Raw genomic sequence first — 20308 nt, forward strand, 5'->3', positions numbered from 1 at the left:
CATAAAGTGAGACTAGGGACTTTTTTTTTTTTTAAGTGGCGGAGGAATACAGTGCGGAAGGATACCTACCTTACGTCATTGGATTCCTGCAGCCCGTAGAGAACGGCGGCATCAGCTGATGCTGCAGTTCTCTACCCAAGATCGTCGTGGGACACACTCGTGGACTGCTTCGGATCGTGGGTGAGTATTTTTGTGGTTTGTTATGTTAATATTTATTCCTTTAAAAGACAATGACTTCGGGGAACAATGTGACAAGTATTGGTAAGTATGTTACTCTATGTTATATGTACTGTATGTCTATGTATGTATTGTATGAATGTATTGTATGTAGTATGTATGTAGTATATATGTGGTATGTATGTAGCATGTAGTATGTATGTAGTATGAATGTAGCATGTAATTTTTATTTTTTTTTTTACATTCAACACATTAGCCGGATGATGGGACTACTACTGTCCCATCATTGGCTAATGTGTCAATCACTGTCATGGTAGCAGGCATCGCCCGATGGGACTTGTAGTCCCATCGGACGATGCCTGCACAGACCCCCGAAGCCTGCACAGCCCCCCGGCAGGCCGGCACAGCCCCCCGGCAGGCCGGCACAGCCCACCGGAGCCTGCACAGACCACCAGCAGGCCGGCACAGCCCCCCAGCAGGCCGGCACAGCCCACCGGAGCCTGCACAGCCCCCCGGCAGGCCGGCACAGCCCACCGGAGCCTGCACAGCCCCCCCGGCAGGCCGGCACAGCCCCCCGGCAGGCCGGCACAGCCCCCCGGCAGGCCGGCACAGACCACCGGAGCCTGCACAGACCCCCTGGCAGGCCGGCACAGCCCCCCGAAAGGCCCGTACAGACCCCAGAGAGGCTGTACAAGGCAAAAACAGGGTTTTTCTTATTCCGATACCGGAAGTCCTATAGACTTGAATGGGACTTCCGGTATCGGAATCGGCGATACCGATACTTTTTTTTAAGATCGGCCGATCCATTCCGATCCGATACTTTGAAGTATCGGACGGTATCGCTCAACTCTACTCATGAGCAATAGACAACGCCAGAAGCGTCTTACCTGAGCCAAGGAGAAGAAGAACCGGACTGTTGTCAGTGGTCCCAGAGTCTGGAGGAAGAGTGGAGAGGCCACAATCCAAGCTGCTGGAGGTCTAGTGTGAGGTCTCCACAATCAGTGATGGTTTGGGGAGCCATGTCATCTGCTGGTGTAGGTCCACTGTGTTTTATCAAGACCAAAGTCAGCGCAGCCGTCTACCAGGACATGTTACAGCTCTTCATGCTTCCCTCTGCCGACAAGCTTTATGTATTGAGGATCTGAAATAAATTCACTTTTTGGTGATATTCTAATGTTGTGAGAATCTCCTGTCCATAATCCAAAGACCATGGTCGCCCCTGTGTGTGTGGAGATGCCGCAAGCGCTGAGTATCTGGAATACGACCCCTTGTCTTCCGCATATATCACACCCAGACGGCGCACACTGGCCAATTCATGTACATCTGTAGCCTGGGAGAGACGTCTGATATCAGGGTCCGGGCACAGAGGGTTCGACTTCTTACAGCTGGGGGGCTCATATGAATGGTGGCTCAATGGTTATTGGTTAGCACTGTATGGTGTCTCAGTGGTTAGCACTGTATGGTGTCTCAGTGGTTAGCACTGTACGGTGGCTCAGTGGTTAGCACTGTATGGTGGCTCAGTGATTAGCACTGTACGGTGGCTCAGTGGTTAGCGCTGTACCGTGGCTCAGTGGTTAGCAATGTATGGTGGCTCAGTGATTAGCACTGTACGGTGGCTCAGTGGTTAGCAATGTATGGTGGCTCAGTGATTAGCACTGTACAGTGGCTCAGTGGTTAGCAGTGTATGGTGGCTCAGTGGTTAGCGCTGTACGGTGGCTCAGTGATTAGCACTGTACCGTGGCTCAGTGGTAAGCAATGTATGGTGGCTCAGTGGTTAGCACTGTACAGTGGCTCAGTGGTTATCAGTGTATGGTGGCTCAGTGGTTAGCAATGTACGGTGGCTCAGTGATTAGCACTGTACCGTGGCTCAGTGGTAAGCAATGTATGGTGGCTCAGTGGTTAGCACTGTACAGTGGCTCAGTGGTTAGCAGTGTACGGTGGCTCAGTGGTTAGCACTGTACGGTGGCTCAGTGGTTAGCACTGTACCGTGGCTCAGTGGTTAGCAATGTGTGGTGGCTCAGTGGTTAGCGCTGTACGGTGGCTCAGTGGTCAGCAATGTACCATGGCTCAGTGGTTAGCACTGTACAGTGGCTCAGTGGTTAGCAGTGTACGGTGGCTCAGTGATTAGCACTGTACAGTGGCTCAGTGGTTAGCAGTGTATGGTGGCTCAGTGGTTAGCACTGTATGGTGGCTCAGTGGTTAGCTCTGTTACTTTATCGCACTGGGGTCCTGTGTTCAAATCCCACCAAGGACGACATCTGCAGGACTCTCTATGTTCTCTGTTGTTTCCTCACACACTCCAGAGACTGATAGGGAATGTAGCGTGTGAGCCCCGATGGGGACAGGGGAGATAATGTGTGTAAAGCTGTGTGAGATGAATCCATAAGGGTATGTGCACACGCTGCGGAATTCTCTGCAGATTTGGCAGCGTGGATTTTGGAAAATCCGCAGGTAAATCCTCAGGTCAAAAGACCTGCGGTTTATCTGCGGATTAGGCTGCGGATTATCACCTCTACAATGGAGGAGATGGTAAACCGCAGCGGAATCCGCAGAAAGAACTCACATGTCAATTCTTTCTGCGGATTAGAAACCGCAGCAAATCCGCGTGGAAAAATCCGCACCGTCTGCACAGCGGTTTCCATTTCCCATAGGATATTATGGTACTGTAATCCGCAGAATCTGCGGCGTGTGCACAGACCCCGAGAGCCTCCATGTTCTAGGTGTTCTCCGTGCGGCAGTCACATTCCAGACACTCAGTGTTTCCCCGGGGGCCGCGCTCTGTGTGTATGACGCAGTCACTCGCTTTACTCTGCAGGTCCTGGTCACTGTGTGGCTGTAGCTAGGACTGCTCTCAGCTGAGGGTCTGTTACAGTTGCATCCAGTCTGCTCCGGTGGTGGCTACACTGTATCCCTGCAGTCTAGAGCACTGTGTGACCAGATACATTGTATCCACCTGTCCTGATACCTGGGAGGATAATCAATAGAAATAACGGAGCAGGACGTCACCTCTGCACCTCGGGGACATTTCTCACTTTCACCTTTATTTATTTATTTATTGATGTTTTTCCTTCATTTGTTGTTTGATAATATTTTACTTGCAGTAAGTGACCAGGATTCTTGGTGTCTGGTCAGACGCTGCAGCTACAGGGGGCCGCAGTGACGCCGCTCTATGGGGGTCCGCTCTGGGTTACAGGGGTCCACACTTTGCTCCTCGCCATCCAACAGTTTCATTTGAGCAGAATGAAAATCTAGAGAAGAAGAATCTGCAGTCACAAAGTGTCATCAATCTACGAGCCCGCGCTTAAAGGGCCGGCGTCCCAATACAATGGAGATCAGTCTGCAGCTTGTAACAGAGTCTCTGTCTCCTCTGCTGCGCTCAGAAGCTGTATGTCTGTCTGCACCTATTACTGGTGACAGCTGAAGGTTTGCTACAATGTATCAGGTGCAGACCATCCTCTATGAGACATACACCTCTCCCCTGGGCTGAGGGTTTGTTACACTGTGTCAGTGCTGGAGCAGGTGACAGGATGGGATCACATAACAATGGCCTCGTCCTCTCCGGACTGGAGGTCGATCCGCTCCGCTCCGAGCCGGATCCCGAAGAGACGAAGCACCGGAGTCCAATGGAAGGAGATGTGCGAAGAGCGGAGCGCCACGGCAGAGTCCAGGAGGGCGGAATACATCTCTCCAGGGCCCATAAGCCCCCTACACACAGCGAGAGCAGCAGACACAGTCACATCCAGAGCTGCAAATAATGGGCAACGACCAGAGCCTGCACCAGTGACATCTGTCTTATCCACCAGTCACCTCCAGGGCTGTAGTCACTATTCTGCTGTTACATCGCGTCTTATCCTCAATTCACCTCCAGAGCTGCACTCACTATTCTGCTGTAACATCAAGTCTTATCCTCCTGTCACCTCTAGAGCTGCACTCACTATTCTGCTGTTACATCATGTCTTATCCTCCCGTCACCTCCAGAGCTGCAGTCATTATCCTGCTGTTACAACTGTATTATCCTCCAGTCACCTCCAGAGCTGCAGTCTCTATTCAGCTGTTACATCATGTCTTATCCTCCCGTCACCTCCAGAGCTGCAGTCTCTATTCAGCTGTTACATCATGTCTTATCCTCCATTCACCTCCAGAGCTGCGGTCACTATTCTGCTGTAACATCAAGTCTTATCCTCCTGTCACCTCTAGAGCTGCACTCACTATTCTGCTGTTACATCATGTCTTATCCTCCCGTCACCTCCAGAGCTGCAGTCATTATCCTGCTGTTACAACTGTCTTATCCTCCAGTCACCTCCAGAGCTGCAGTCTCTATTCTGCTGTTACATCATGTCTTATCCTCCAACTCTTTTATTTTACAAAATTATCAAAATTACACTCAGAAACAAACCACAATACATAAACTAAAGAAAACCAACATAGACAGACATAAAATGTGCAAAACATGCGCAAACAACTGAAAGTCCAAATCCTTTCCTTGTCCCCCACTGAGCTCGGCAGCTTAGGGTCCCTCAGCAGGAATCCACTGAAAAGAGAATACATAGAAACATAAACCCCTCTCCCCACTCTCACTCCATTCACCCCCATTCACCCCCATTCACACCTCACCGATTTTACTATTTACAATTTTACTATTTACAAAAACCAAACGAAAATAACCCTTTCCTGGCCCTCCGCCTTGGGAAAAAAAAGAACCCTGCCACTTTGGCCGACAAACCTTACCTCCTATTACACAGCAAAGATTTTTTTTTTTTTTCCCCTCTCCCACACATGGCAACAAGTTCGCAGCCTTTTTTCCCACCACCTTGCACCGCAGGTCCTACAAGTTTGTAGCCTTGTCACTGCAAAATCTGGTCCACGAAAGTTTATGGCCTTTTGATTCCACACGAAAACTATTTCCAGGGTCCGCAGAGTCTACTTCTCCTGCCCTGCTCCTTTGCTCCTTCATGTTGCTCTTGGCATCCGGACATCCATTCACCACCCCCCATGCACCCCCCTCCCAACCTGACTACACCCCATCCACACATTCTAACTAAAAAAAACGTGTGTTATATGTTTTTCCTTTTACCAAAAGACATTTTCCAAAACTCTCAATACCATCCCATCTACTTACGCATTAATATACAAACTAAACACAGCATTTACATACCCAAGGCCCAAGTTTGGCACCTGTAAGCCCAATATCCATTATATGTCCTGTTTTTAAAACAAAAAGCTAAGGTGGCATGCACCAGCCCACCACCAGGAAAAAGGGGTTCTAGAGGCTCCATCCCTCACTAACACATTCATCCTATCCCTCAAGAACTAAGACTGTCCCTACTTCTGTCCCTAAAAAAGAAACCTGTCCCTATCTGTCCCTACCTGCCCCTACTCCACCTAACTTATCATAACTAACTCTCTATCTGTCCCTCAGTGCCTGTCCCTCCCTGTCCCTATCTGCCCCTACTTCTGTCCCTAACACCCAGTGAAACTTATGCTATCCCTACCCTCATTCACACGGAGCTAGCTCTCCGTGATACATGTGTTTCCACATAAAGAAATGACAGAGCCTTTTTGTCCTCAAGAAATACTTTGTCCCTTCAGAGGAAATGTTATACATTAACCCCAGACGTCTCCAAAAACAAATTAGGAATATTGATGGATATTGGACCTCGTATAGATGCGATAGTGATGGGACATGCATTTTCAGCTTCAGGACAAATCTGGGAAGAAGATGCATGTTTTTTCAGAACTGTAACCCCTGCCTATAAGCCACAAATTAATAGTGGATAGACCTCTGACAACAGCCATGTCATGTTTGGTTTCTGGGTAATGGTAAAATTCAGATAAAAAAATGACAGCGATCTCGAACTTCTGCGATCATCAGGAGTGAAGTTATCGCGTAAGCTGGGAATTTCATAAAATCCTGAGGGGTGAGGACATCACACAACCTGGCCCAGGTGAGGTCATCACTGGAGGGGGGGCATGTGAGTGTAACTCAGGTCATTTGGGTTCATGTAGGGGGATACATATCAGTGTATTCCTGTTTGCTGGACTTTTGAAGCGCTCTCCTTTGCTAGGCCAAATCATCCCTGTGATCAGCGGAGTAAGTTTCTTTTGTTTTATCCATTTTATTTTGTGTAATTTTATATTCTGCATTGTTTTATCCCCGTTGTAAAATCTTATGTATATTTTTTCTAGATCGTTTTGAATTAAATGTAAAATCTAATAGTTCTGTTCCTTTTGTTCTGCCACCCGCACCCCTGAAGCCACAAACTACCTGACCCAGATGCAGGCCTGCAGTCATCCTGTATAAAACAGATCTGGTGGAGGCAGCGAGTAGTGCTGGGTTATCATGGAGTTAGCAGTGACCACACTGGGGGTATATACACATATTCCATGTGTGGAACTCAGATGTGTATATACCGTACGCTCACTGCTAGTTTCCTGATAACCGGCCCATTAGGGGAAACAGCCTGCGGCCTCCTCCGTAACTGTCCAGACGATAGGGGGCAGCAGCGAGCTGTTCGCCCCACAGAGAACAGCGGGTGGGTCTTTCCGACTTCCAAGGCTGCGATTTTTTGACAAATTGGAGGCAGTGGTGGGATTCTGTGTGACCCTCCGGTGTCATTCCTTCATGGGCAATATAGCAAATGTCTCTATCTGAACGCTCGTACCCCTCTCCACAGAGGATGTCCAGCACCCGCACATTGTTCATCCACATCTTACTAAATAACTTCACATTTACTTTGCAGAATTTTTAATGCAAATCTAATGAGTATTTCACTGTGAGCGATAAACTCACGAGACCCTCGGACTGCGACCCCCCGACCTCCATCTTCCGAGACCACCACGTCCTATAATACATGACTGATCAGTACGGACCACAAAAAGATTTATTACCACCATGTGCAAATACATCACAGGACAGAGAAGAAAGTGACAGCAGCGAGAAACATGCAGTCCTATGTAACACCCCAGATAACACAGTGATACCTCTCTGAGTACAAATAATGTAGTAGATGTCACCTGCAGTCCTATGTAACACCACAGATAACACAATGATAACTCTCTGAGCACAGATAATGTAGTGGATGTCACTTGCAGTCCTATGTAACACCACAGATAACACAGCGATAACTCTCTGAGTACAGATAATGTAGTGGATGTCACTTGCAGTCCTATGTAACACGATAGATAACACAGTGATAACTCTCTGAGTACAGATAATGTAGTAGATGTCACTTGCAGTCCCATGTAACAGCAGTGACAACCTTACATGTGATGATGTTATAGTAAATCTCGGCCCCGCGCTCTGCAGGTCTTGTTATAGCGGTGCGGGCTCAGTGCAGGGGTGCAGGTTCTGGTGAGTACTGTCCAGCACGGTGCTGCTGTCACAGAACGATCTCCTGTGGGGAGAGAAGAGATCTGTGAATTGTGGAGCAGATGAGAAATCTCCGATGTCAGAACTGATTGTTACTAGATAGTATAAAGCCGCCATATACAGGCTGTGGCGTAGAGGTGGTTTCATAAATCTTGGCATCGTGAGAAATGAGGGGAGAGCAGCACGTCACGTAGTGTCACCATACAGCGCCCAAGTGCAGACACATAGCACTGCCATGCGGTGAAAACATAATACTCTTATATATAGCCAATTTAATAATGCCATATGGTGTCACATCCGTGTAAAAATGCGAAGAGAACATGATTTTTATTTTAACCTGTAATACACCTCCGAACAGTACCAAATTATTACAGCTGTATTCAACCCACATAATATCGCCACATACAGCCACTATAGTAGTTACATAGGGACGCACAATACCGCCACATAGAGCCACTACAGTAGTTGCATGCAGACACACAATACCTCCATATTGTGGTAGTATAGTACAGCCCACACAATACTGTCATATATTTAAAAGATAGCACAATTATATACAGATACATAATACCGCTTTATATGGTTCTCACATAATATTGCCATATGATGCCAGGGTAGTGCAATATTACACAGACACATAATACCGCCATATATTGACTGTACTCTATAATTATGTACAGCCGCCATATGGTTTCCACATAAAACCCCAATCAGTTCCCGGACAATATTACCGCCACACAATGCTACACATACTTGTTCCAAGAGCATATTGTGAGATAAATAATAACACTGAGGACCATAATAGAGGAAACCAATATAGAACAGATGGTCCTCCGAAAACAGAGAAGAATCATCGAAAATATTACATTTTATTAACAATCAAGAATAAAAAAGACATAATAAGAGATGGCGACACAACCGTGCAGAAAAAGCCACACGCCATGCAGTAGTTCGGTAAAGGCTGGCTTTGGATAATCTACACCATATAGGACTTAATTGATACTTATGTTACTGGTTGGCCATGAGAATATACAAGGATCACATGAGTACACCATTAGGGGTACCTGCTGTACTCATGAACTACTCTCACTGCCACCATTAGGGGTACCTGTTGTACTCATGAACTACTCTCACTGCCACCATTAGGGGTACCTGCTGTACTCATGAACTACTCTCACTGCCACCATTAGGGGTACCTGCTGTACTCATGAACTACTCTCACTGCCACCATTAGGGGTACCTGTTGTACTCATGAACTACTCTCACTGCCACCATTAGGGGTACCTGCTGTACTCATGAACTACTCTCACTGCCACCATTAGGGGTACCTGTTGTACTCATGAACTACTCTCACTGCCACCATTAGGGGTACCTGTTGTACTCATGAACTACACTCACTGCCACCATTAGGGGTACCTGCTGTACTCATGAACTACTCTCACTGCCACCATTAGGGGTACCTGCTGTACTCATGAACTACTCTCACTGCCACCATTAGGGGTACCTGTTGTACTCATGAACTACACTCACTGCCACCATTAGGGGTACCTGCTGTACTCATGAACTACTCTCACTGCCACCATTAGGGGTACCTGCTGTACTCATGAACTACTCTCACTGCCACCATTAGAGGTACCTGCTGTACTCATGAACTACTCTCACTGCCACCATTAGGGGTACCTGCTGTACTCATGAACTACTCTCACTGCCACCATTAGGGGTAATTGTTGTACTCATGAACTACTCTCACTGCCTCCATTAGGGGTAACTGTTGTACTCATGAACTACTCTCACTGCCACCATTAGGGGTAATTGTTGTACTCATGAACTACTCTCACTGCCACCATTAGGGGTAATTGTTGTACTCATGAACTACTCTCACTGCCTCCATTAGGGGTACCTGTTGTACTCATGAACTACTCTCACTGCCACCATTAGGGGTAATTGTTGTACTCATGAACTACTCTCACTGCCACCATTAGGGGTACCTGTTGTACTCATGAACTACTCTCACTGCCTCCATTAGGGGTACCTATTGTACTCATGAGCTACTCTCACTGCCACCATTAGGGGTAATTGTTGTACTCATGAACTACTCTCACTGCCTCCATTAGGGGTACCTGTTGTACTCATGAACTACTCTCACTGCCACCATTAGGGGTAATTGTTGTACTCATGAACTACTCTCACTGCCACCATTAGGGGTACCTGTTGTACTCATGAACTACTCTCACTGCCACCATTAGGGGTACCTGTTGTACTCATGAACTACTCTCACTGCCACCATTAGGGGTACCTGTTGTACTCATGAACTACTCTCACTGCCACCATTAGGGGTACCTGTTGTACTCATGAACTACTCTCACTGCCACCATTAGGGGTACCTGTTGTACTCATGAACTACTCTCACTGCCACCATTAGGGGTACCTGTTGTACTCATGAACTACTCTCACTGCCTCCATTAGGGGTACCTGTTGTACTCATGAACTACTCTCACTGCCACCATTAGGGGTACCTGTTGTACTCATGAGCTACTCTCACTGCCACCATTAGGGGTACCTGCTGTACTCATGAACTACTCTCACTGCCACCATTAGGGGTACCTGCTGTACTCATGAACTACTCTCACTGCCACCATTAGGGGTACCTGTTGTACTCATGAACTACTCTCACTGCCTCCATTAGGGGTAATTGTTGTACTCATGAACTACTCTCACTGCCACCATTAGAGGTACCTGCTGTACTCATGAACTACTCTCACTGCCACCATTAGGGGTACCTGTTGTACTCATGAACTACTCTCACTGCCTCCATTAGGGGTACCTGTTGTACTCATAAACTACTCTCACTGCAACCATTAGGGGTACCTGTTGTACTCATGAACTACTCTCACTGCCTCCATTAGGGGTAATTGTTGTACTCATGAACTACACTCACTGCCACTATTAGGGGTACCTGTTGTACTCATGAACTACTCTCACTGCCACCATTAGGGGTACCTGTTGTACTCATGAACTACTCTCACTGCCACCATTAAGGGTAATTGTTATACTCATGAACTACTCTCACTGCCACCATTAGGGGTACCTGTTGTACTCATGAACTACACTCACTGCCACCATTAGGGGTACCTGTTGTACTCATGAACTACTCTCACTGCCACCATTAGAGGTACCTGCTGTACTCATGAACTACTCTCACTGCCTCCATTAGGGGTACCTGTTGTACTCATGAACTACTCTCACTGCCACCATTAGGGGTACCTGTTGTACTCATGAACTACTCTCACTGCCTCCATTAGGGGTAATTGTTGTACTCATGAACTACTCTCATTGCAACCATTAGAGGTACCTGCTGTACTCATGAACTACTCTCACTGCCACCATTAGGGGTACCTGTTGTACTCATGAACTACTCTCACTGCCTCCATTAGGGGTACCTGTTGTACTCATAAACTACTCTCACTGCAACCATTAGGGGTACCTGTTGTACTCATGAACTACTCTCACTGCCTCCATTAGGGGTAATTGTTGTACTCATGAACTACACTCACTGCCACTATTAGGGGTACCTGTTGTACTCACGAACTACTCTCACTGCCACCATTAGGGGTACCTGTTGTACTCATGAACTACTCTCACTGCCACCATTAAGGGTAATTGTTGTACTCATGAACTACTCTCACTGCCACCATTAGGGGTACCTGTTGTACTCATGAACTACACTCACTGCCACCATTAGGGGTACCTGTTGTACTCATGAACTACTCTCACTGCCACCATTAGAGGTACCTGCTGTACTCATGAACTACTCTCACTGCCTCCATTAGGGGTACCTGTTGTACTCATGAACTACTCTCACTGCCACCATTAGGGGTACCTGTTGTACTCATGAACTACTCTCACTGCCTCCATTAGGGGTAATTGTTGTACTCATGAACTACTCTCATTGCAACCATTAGAGGTACCTGCTGTACTCATGAACTACTCTCACTGCCACCATTAGGGGTACCTGTTGTACTCATGAACTACTCTCACTGCCTCCATTAGGGGTACCTGTTGTACTCATAAACTACTCTCACTGCAACCATTAGGGGTACCTGTTGTACTCATGAACTACTCTCACTGCCTCCATTAGGGGTAATTGTTGTACTCATGAACTACACTCACTGCCACTATTAGGGGTACCTGTTGTACTCACGAACTACTCTCACTGCCACCATTAGGGGTACCTGTTGTACTCATGAACTACTCTCACTGCCACCATTAAGGGTAATTGTTGTACTCATGAACTACTCTCACTGCCACCATTAGGGGTACCTGTTGTACTCATGAACTACACTCACTGCCACCATTAGGGGTACCTGTTGTACTCATGAACTACTCTCACTGCCACCATTAGAGGTACCTGCTGTACTCATGAACTACTCTCACTGCCTCCATTAGGGGTACCTGTTGTACTCATGAACTACTCTCACTGCCACCATTTGGGGTAATTATTGTACTCATGAACTACTCTCACTGCCACCATTAGGGGTACCTGTTGTACTCATGAACTACTCTCACTGCCACCATTAGGGGTACCTGCTGTACTTATGAACTACTCTCACTGCCTCCATTAGGGGTACCTGTTGTACTCATGAACTACTCTCACTGCCTCCATTAGGGGTACCTGTTGTACTCATGAACTACTCTCACTGCCACCATTAGGGGTACCTGCTGTACTTATGAACTACTCTCACTGCCTCCATTAGGGGTACCTGTTGTACTCATGAACTACTCTCACTGCCACCATTAGGGGTAATTGTTGTACTCATGAACTACTCTCACTGCCACCATTAGGGGTAACTGTTGTACTCATGAACTACTCTCACTGCCACCATTAGAGGTACCTGCTGTACTCATGAACTACTCTCACTGCCACCATTAGAGGTACCTGTTGTACTCATGAACTACTCTCACTGCCACCATTAGAGGTACCTGTTGTACTCATGAACTACTCTCACTGCCACCATTAGGGGTACCTGTTATACTCATGAACTACACTCACTGCCACCATTAGGGGTACCTGTTGTACTCATGAACTACTCTCACTGCCACCATTAGGGGTACCTGTTGTACTCATGAACTACTCTCACTGCCACCATTAGAGGTACCTGTTGTACTCATGAACTACTGTCACTGCCACCATTAGAGGTACCTGCTGTACTCATGAACTACTCTCACTGCCACCATTAGGGGTACCTGTTATACTCATGAACTACTCTCACTGCCACCATTAGGGGTACCTGCTGTACTCATGAACTACTCTCACTGCCACCGTTTTTGGTACCTGCTGTACTCATGTGCTCCTTGTATATCCTCATAGCTGACAAGTAACATAAGTATCTATTAAGTCCTATATCGTGTTCAATATCCATAATCCACCCCTGACCGAACTCCTGCATGGTGTGTGGCTTTTTCTGCACAGTTGTGTCGTCACCTACTGTTTAGGACTCGTAATCACTTGAGTCTCTCGCATAAAAACCTGGCACTGCTGCCGGCACTAGGACCAGAGCGTGCGACTGCATAGAAATACATGTATCCGCACGCTCCGATCCAAGTGCAGGCGGCAGTGCCGGGTTTTCATGTGAGAGACTCGCACGTGAATCGTGAGAGTCTCTCACAAGTGAGTATGAGCCCTTATTATGTGTTTTTATTCTTCACTGTTAATAAAAATGAATATTTTTGATGAATCCTCTTTGTTTTCGGAGGACACTCTGTTCTATATTTTCCTCGTCGAAGCAGTTTGTTGCTGGGCCTCCGCTCTTCAGTACTTGCAGTGATGTCCAGAAACACTTACTCTGTGCCGTCCGCCCCGAACTGTACGGTGACAGTGGAAGCCCCAAACGTGCGATGAAAGATTAGGGGCACATAACTGTGCCATACAAATGTCGCCATAGACATGACGCCAACGTCCTTCTCAGAGTCGATGAAGTCCACGTAGGTTGCATTAGGTCTGATCAGTCCCCTGTACAGAAATAGAAGGCCGGGATCAACATGGCAGATATGTGATAATGACGGAGGGGAGACGCCGTGCACCCCAGTGATACCACATAATGAGCGAGGGGCTCCTCTTCAGGCAGGCCCTGGAGCATCAGGCCCATCTGTACATACACGACAGAATCACAGAGCAGCGCCTAAATCTGAGGCATGACTGCAACTCTGCCATAGCACGGAGGAGCCCCGACCTCAGGAGGCACGACCACTACTCTCCGCTATCTCATGGAGGCATGAACATAACTCTCCACTGACAGGAAAACCACTTCTGTTTCAGTTCAGTTCATGAATGTGCAGCTCTCCCTTACTCTCAGGTCAGTCAGGGAACTGCACCTACATTAAGGCTATGTGCCCACGTTGCGTGTTAAAACGCACACTGAAAACCGTACTCCTTCCCAGAAATCGCGCGTTTTTTTCCCGCGCGATTTCACCGCGATTTTGCCGCGATTTTCTCAAGCACTTTCCAAGTGATTTGAAGCATTGCTTGGAAAGTGATTGACAGGTTGGTCACACTCGTCAGACATAGTGTTTGACAAGTGTGAGCAGCTTTTTACTATTGAGGCTGCCTATGCGGCTTCAATAGTAAATGATAAAATGTTAAAAATGATAAAAAAATAAAAAATCGGGGTATATTTACCTTCCGACGTCCCGCGCTGCATTCCCGGGCCACAGCGTTCCCAGTAATGCCACATGCGGGAAGTAAGCGATTCTCATGCATTCCTATGGGTGCAGAATCGCGGCAATTCTTTGCGATTCCGCACAAAAGAATGAGCATGCTGCGATTTTTTCCGCGATGCGATTCCGCAGAGGAAAAAAGCGCAGCATTAGCACAGCATGTGCGGAACGCCATAGGAATGCATGGGGGGCGTTCTGTACACGATTTTTAAACGTTTTCGCAGCGTTTTCGTGCCGAAAATCGCGGCAAAAACACTTAAAAATCGCATCGTGGGCACACAGCCTAAGTAGTCATCGGAAAGGCTGCCCTGTCACGTACTGGCTATCGGGGCACTCTGCAGTGAGGGCGGTGTGTATATCACCAGTCCCAGGCCGGGAATACACACACAAACCTCCAGTCCGTCACTGCCAGGATTCCCCAATAACACCAGAACACTATGCCGCCACCAGTTCCTCGTTAGATACAAGCAAGGTCCGTTACGAAAGCCTATATCGGGTCAGAAACCAACCCCAGGTAGCAGGAATTTGTGCGAAGTACGTGTCGGTTCGGTCATAGAGCGAGAAGGATGGAACTAGTACATTTATAAGTTTACTCCAGAAAATATCAGCAGTGTTTACAAAAATACAAAATATATTACAAAAAGAGACAAAATACAATATGTACAGCAGAAAATAAAAGGGATGAACATATGTGACAATAAAAGGGATGAACATATGTGTCACGTACCCGCTTCTCAGCACGTAACTTGGGGTTGCACCTGCAAGGGTTAATCTATCTCCTGTCACTCAGTCCAGCATTCACCCTCTGTCCTATGCTGCACTGGGATCACACCCCGACACAGACCACACACCCTGCTCATACACGCTGCCACCACTCACCGAACACAAGTACAAGGTGTTCCTCCCAAGAATGAATACAAACGGCTATATCATTGAGATAAGCAATGGCAAAACCATGAAATCCTTCCAATAAGTGATTAACCAACCTCTGGAAGGTGGCAGGGGCATTTTTCATACCAAATAGCATCACCAGAAACTCAAACAGCCCGAATGGCGTTATAAAGGCAGACCTCTCCTTAGCTTCATTGGTCAGGAGTATCTGCTTAAATCCATGATATTGAGATACGATGCATTAGCCAGCTGCTCTAACAGCTCGTCTATCCTCGGCATGGGGTAGACCTCACATGTAGTCAGTAGATTTAGTTTCCTATAGTCCACAAAGAACTGGGTAGTACGGTCCTTTTTTGAGACAAGAACCACAGGCAAGGCCCAGGCACTCTGGGATTTTTGTATTACCTTGAAGTTTAGCATATCATCTACCTGTTCCCTCATGCGTGCCACAGCAAATTTCAGGCCATGCCCCCGACCACGCCCATTTCATAATTAGTCACACCCATGTCCACACCCCAAGCGCACCCATTTAGCACTGGTGATCACACTGACTGGTACTGAGGGCACAATGGATGTCATTATGGGCACAGTGGCTGGTACTGTCGGCACCCTGATTGGTACTGAGGAAAAGAAAGAAAGAACAGAGAAAGAAGAGAGAGAAAGAAAAGGGGAAGAAAGAAAGAAGAAAGGAAGAAACAGAGAAAGTAAGAAAGAACAGAGAGAGAAAGAGGGGACAGAAAAAAAGAAAGTGGGGAAAGAAAGAAAGAACAGAGAGGGAGAGAGAGGGGAAATAAAGAACAGAGAGAAAGATAAAAGAGAAATAACAGAGAGCGAGAAAGAAGGAAAGAAACAGAGAGAGAGAAAGAACAGAGAAAGAAAGAAAGGGTAAAGAAAGAACAGAGAGAGAGCAGAGACCGAAATAAAAACCGAAATAAAAAGAAAGAGGGGAAAGAAAGAACAGAAAGGGAGAGAGAAAAAAGAGGAAAGAACAGAGAGAGAAAGAAGAGAGAGAAAAAAAAGAAAGAGGGGAAAGAAAGAACAGAGAGGGAGAGAGAAAGAAAGAGGGGAAAGACTAATCTGATAAGCTTTTATGAGGAGGTAAGTTCAGGACTGGACCAAGGGAATGCAGTGGACATGGTGTACATGCACTTTTCAAAAGCTTTTGATACGGTGCCACACAAAAGGTTGATACATAAAATGAGAACAAGGGGATAGGGGAAAATATGTGTAGGTGGGTTAAGAGCTGGCTCAGGGATAGGAAACAAAGGGTGGTTATTAATGGAGCACATTCGGACTGGGTCACGGTTAGCACTGGGGTACCACAGGGGTTAGTATTGGGCCCTCCTCTTTTTAACATATTTATTAATGACCTTGTAGGGGGCATAGAGAGTAGAATTTCAATATTTGCAGACGACACTAAACTCTGCAGGGTAATCAATACAGAGGAGGACAATTTTATATTACAGGAGGATTTATGTAATCTAGAAGCTTGGGCTGATGGCAAATGGCTTTAATGGGGATAAATGTCAGGTCATGCACTTGGGTAGAACAAACAAGATGTATAATTATGTGCTTAATTGTAAAACACTGGGCAAAATTGTCACTGAAAAAGACCTGGGTGTATGGGTGGACGACAAACTCACATTTAGTGGCCAGTGTCAGGCAGCTGCTGCAAAGGCAAATAAAATAATGGGATGCATTAAAAGAGGCATAGATGCTCATGAGGAGAACATAATTTTACCTCTATATAAGTCACTAGTGCGACCACACTTAGAATACTGTGTACAGTTCTGGTCTCCGATGTATAAGAAAGACATAGCTGAACTGGAGCGGGTGCAGAGAAGAGCGACCAAGGTTATTAGGGAACTGGGGGGTCTGCAATACCAAGACAGGTTATTACACTTGGGGTTATTTAGTTTGGAGAATCGAAGGCTTAGGGGTGATCTTATTACAATGTATAAATATATGCGGGGACAGTACAAAGACCTTTCTAATGATCTTTTTACTCTTAGACCTGTGACGGGGACAAGGGGGCATCCTCTACCTCTGGAGGAAAGAAGGATTAAGCATACTCACAGACGCGGATTCTTTACTGTAAGATAAGTGAGACTATGGAACTCTCTGCCATATGATGTTGTAATGAGTGATTCCCTACTAAGATTTAAGAAGGGACTGGATGCCTTTCTTGAAAAGTATAATATTACAGGGTATATACACTAGTGTCCTTAATATTGCGTTGATCCAGGGAGCTAGTCTGATTGCCGTATGTGGAGTCAGGAAGGAATTTTTTTCCCTAATGTGAAGCTTACTGTTTGCCACATGGGTTTTTTTTGCCTTCCTCTGCATCAACATGTTAGGGCAAGTTAGGATAGGATATGGGTTGAACTAGATGGACTTAAAGTCTTCCTTCCACCTTAATAACTATGAAAGAAAGAAAGAAATAACAGAGATAGAGAGAAAGAAGGAAACAGAGAGAGAAAGAAAGAACAGAGAGAGAAAGAAAGAGAAAAATAAAGAGCAGAAAGAAAGAACAGAGAGAAAGGGGAAAGAAAGAAAGAACAGAGAGAGAGAAAAAAAGGGGAAAGAAAGAACAGAGAGGGAGAGAGAAAGATTGAGGGGAAAGAAAGAACAGAAAGATAGAGAGAGAAAGAACAGAGAGAGTGAAAGAAAGAAAGGAAGAACAAAAAGAGAGAAAGAAAGATTAGAGAGAGAAAGAGGGGAAAGAAAGAAAGAACAGAGTGAAAGAAAGAACAGAGAAATAAAGAGGCGAAAGAAAGAACAGAGAAAGAGAAGGAAAAAGAACAGAGAGAGAAAGAGTGGACAGAAAAAAAGAACACAGAGAGAAAAAAAGAGGAAAGAAAGAACAGAGTGGGAGAGAGAGAAAGATAAAGGGGAAATAAATGAAGCACAGATAGGAAGAAAGAACAGAGAAAGAAAGAGGAGAAAGAAAGAACAGAGAAAGAAAGAGGAGAAAGAAAGAGCAGAGAGAGAAAGATCGGTGTTGTGAGTTCATTTTCCCCTTCGTCACTGAGGACTGGTGAACTCCCTATTCTGGTGAGGGAAGGTAGTGAGCCTGATTATCAGGCACCTGAGCCTAATGATGATGACTGGCTGAGTGGAGTCACTGACTGGATATAAGGCTGCCGACGCCCTTCTGCCCTGTGGGTGATTTCTCTGTGGACTTCTAGGACACCAGTCTGTTTCCTGCTCCTCTAAAGCTAAGTTTGCTGCTTTGCCTTTTTGCATTTGTGTTTTGTTTTTTGCCTTGCTTTTCTGGATTCTGCCATCCCCTGCTGGGGTGAGCTGAATCTCCTTTTGCCTGTTGCTCTGTCTTCAGAATATTCCTGAGTGCTGACATAGTCTTTTTGAAGCCTAGCGTCTTCAGGGCCTTTTTCACTGTCAGTCTGTTGGCTCTTATTTTCATAGGGTTTTTCACGGATTGCAGACAGCAGCCTTCCTGTCCTTTCCTATCTAGTTAGCTTGGGCCCTGTCTTTGCTCAGTCTATCTTTCTGTCTGTGTTGTGTTCTTTCTTCTTGCTTCACCGTCATTATATGTGGGGGGCTGCCTTTTGCTTTGGGGCCTGCTCTGGGGCAGTTTAGATTTCCCTTTCTGTCTTTAGGCTATCTAGTCCTCAGGCTGTGATCGAGGGGTCTAGGGCATCGTAGGAACCCCCCACGGCTACTGCTAGTTGTGTTGATAGGTTCAGGGGTCTGCAATCCGATAGCTGCCAACCTCTCTGGTTTTCTGGACTTAGCTTGCATTTCTGTTTTTGCCTCCTGCGGTGACTCAATCATAACAGATGGGAAAGAAAGAACAGAGAGAGAAGGAAAGAACAGAAAGAAAGAGCAGAGAGAAAGAAAGAGGGGAAATAAATAGAACAGAGAGAAAGAAAGAACAGAGAGAGAAAGGAAAAACAGAGAGAAAGAAAGAACAGAGAGAGAAAGAACAGAAAGAAAGTTTAGAGAAAGAAAGAGATAGAAAGAACAGAGAGAGAGAAAGAAACAGTGAGAGAAAGATTATATAAAGATACTATAGCAGCCCAGCTCCCATTGTAGTGCCCACCTGAGCCTCCCCATGCAGGACATATCATGATCCACTCACATGGCCGACATCCCCGAGTCCAAGGCGATTCCGCTGTCGGAGGAGGACACAGTGATGGATCTGAAGCATTCCCTGAAGTGCCTCCATGGTTCCATCACAATGTCCTCCCAAAATTACCTCATTTCCTGTCAGCTTCCAGCACATCACTTCCGGTAGAACGTCACGTGCAAATTTTAAAGTGCTCCTTGGGGCTCCGCCGTGTACTCCTGTGTCCGCGGGAAAAGTAAGCTCCCAGCCAGGGCAGTATGGCAGATTCTCTCAAAATCGGGACTGTCCCATTGGATCCAGGACAGTTGGGAGAGATGAATGCTCCCCACCATGCACCTTGTACACGCATGGCTCCTCACACCTCTTACACACATGGTTCCGCTTTGTATGCCTCGTACACACACGGCTCCATTCTGTACACCTTGTACACATGCAGCTCCGCACACTTCGTACACATCTCCGCTCCGTACACCTTCGTACACCCATGGCTCTGCTCTGTACACTTCGTACACACGGGGCTCTGCACATCCCTTACACACAAGGCTCCGCTATGTACACCTCGTACACACACGGCCCCGCATATTCCTTACACACACGGCTCCGCTACGTACACCTCGTACACGCGTGGCTCTGCTCTGTACACCTCGTACACGCGTGGCTCCACTCCGTACACCTCGTACATGCGTGGCTCCACTCAGTACACCTCGTACACTCTCTGCTCCGTTCACATCGTACATGCTCCGCTCCGTACACCTCGTATACAAACGGCTCCGCTCCGTACACCTCGTACACACATGGCTTTGCTCCGTACACCTCATACACATACGGCTCTGCTCTGTACACTTCGTACACATACGGCTCCGCTCTGTACACCTCTTACACACACAGCTCTGCTCAGTACACTTCGTACACACACGGCTCTGCTCTGTACACCTTGTACACACAGCACTGCTGCATCCACCCGGTAAACCCCTCCTGACCCCACACATAAACTTCTCTCATCCAGCACCATGACAACCAGCACAACAGAGTCCTGCATACACCGAGGGTTGTGCACACAGGACCTG

At 46.7% G+C, this 20308-nt stretch overlaps 1 pseudogene; it reads right to left on the reverse strand.

Moving 5' to 3' along the window:
• Window positions 1-3197: 3197 nt before the first annotated feature.
• LOC141060369 (pancreatic lipase-related protein 2-like) overlaps window positions 3198-20308 on the reverse strand; it is a 92729-nt pseudogene continuing 75618 nt past the window's right edge.

Source organism: Dendrobates tinctorius, unplaced genomic scaffold (genome assembly GCF_039654945.1).
Source record: "Dendrobates tinctorius isolate UK_male_01 unplaced genomic scaffold, ASM3965494v1 ptg000236l, whole genome shotgun sequence".
NCBI lineage: Eukaryota > Metazoa > Chordata > Amphibia > Anura > Dendrobatidae > Dendrobates > Dendrobates tinctorius.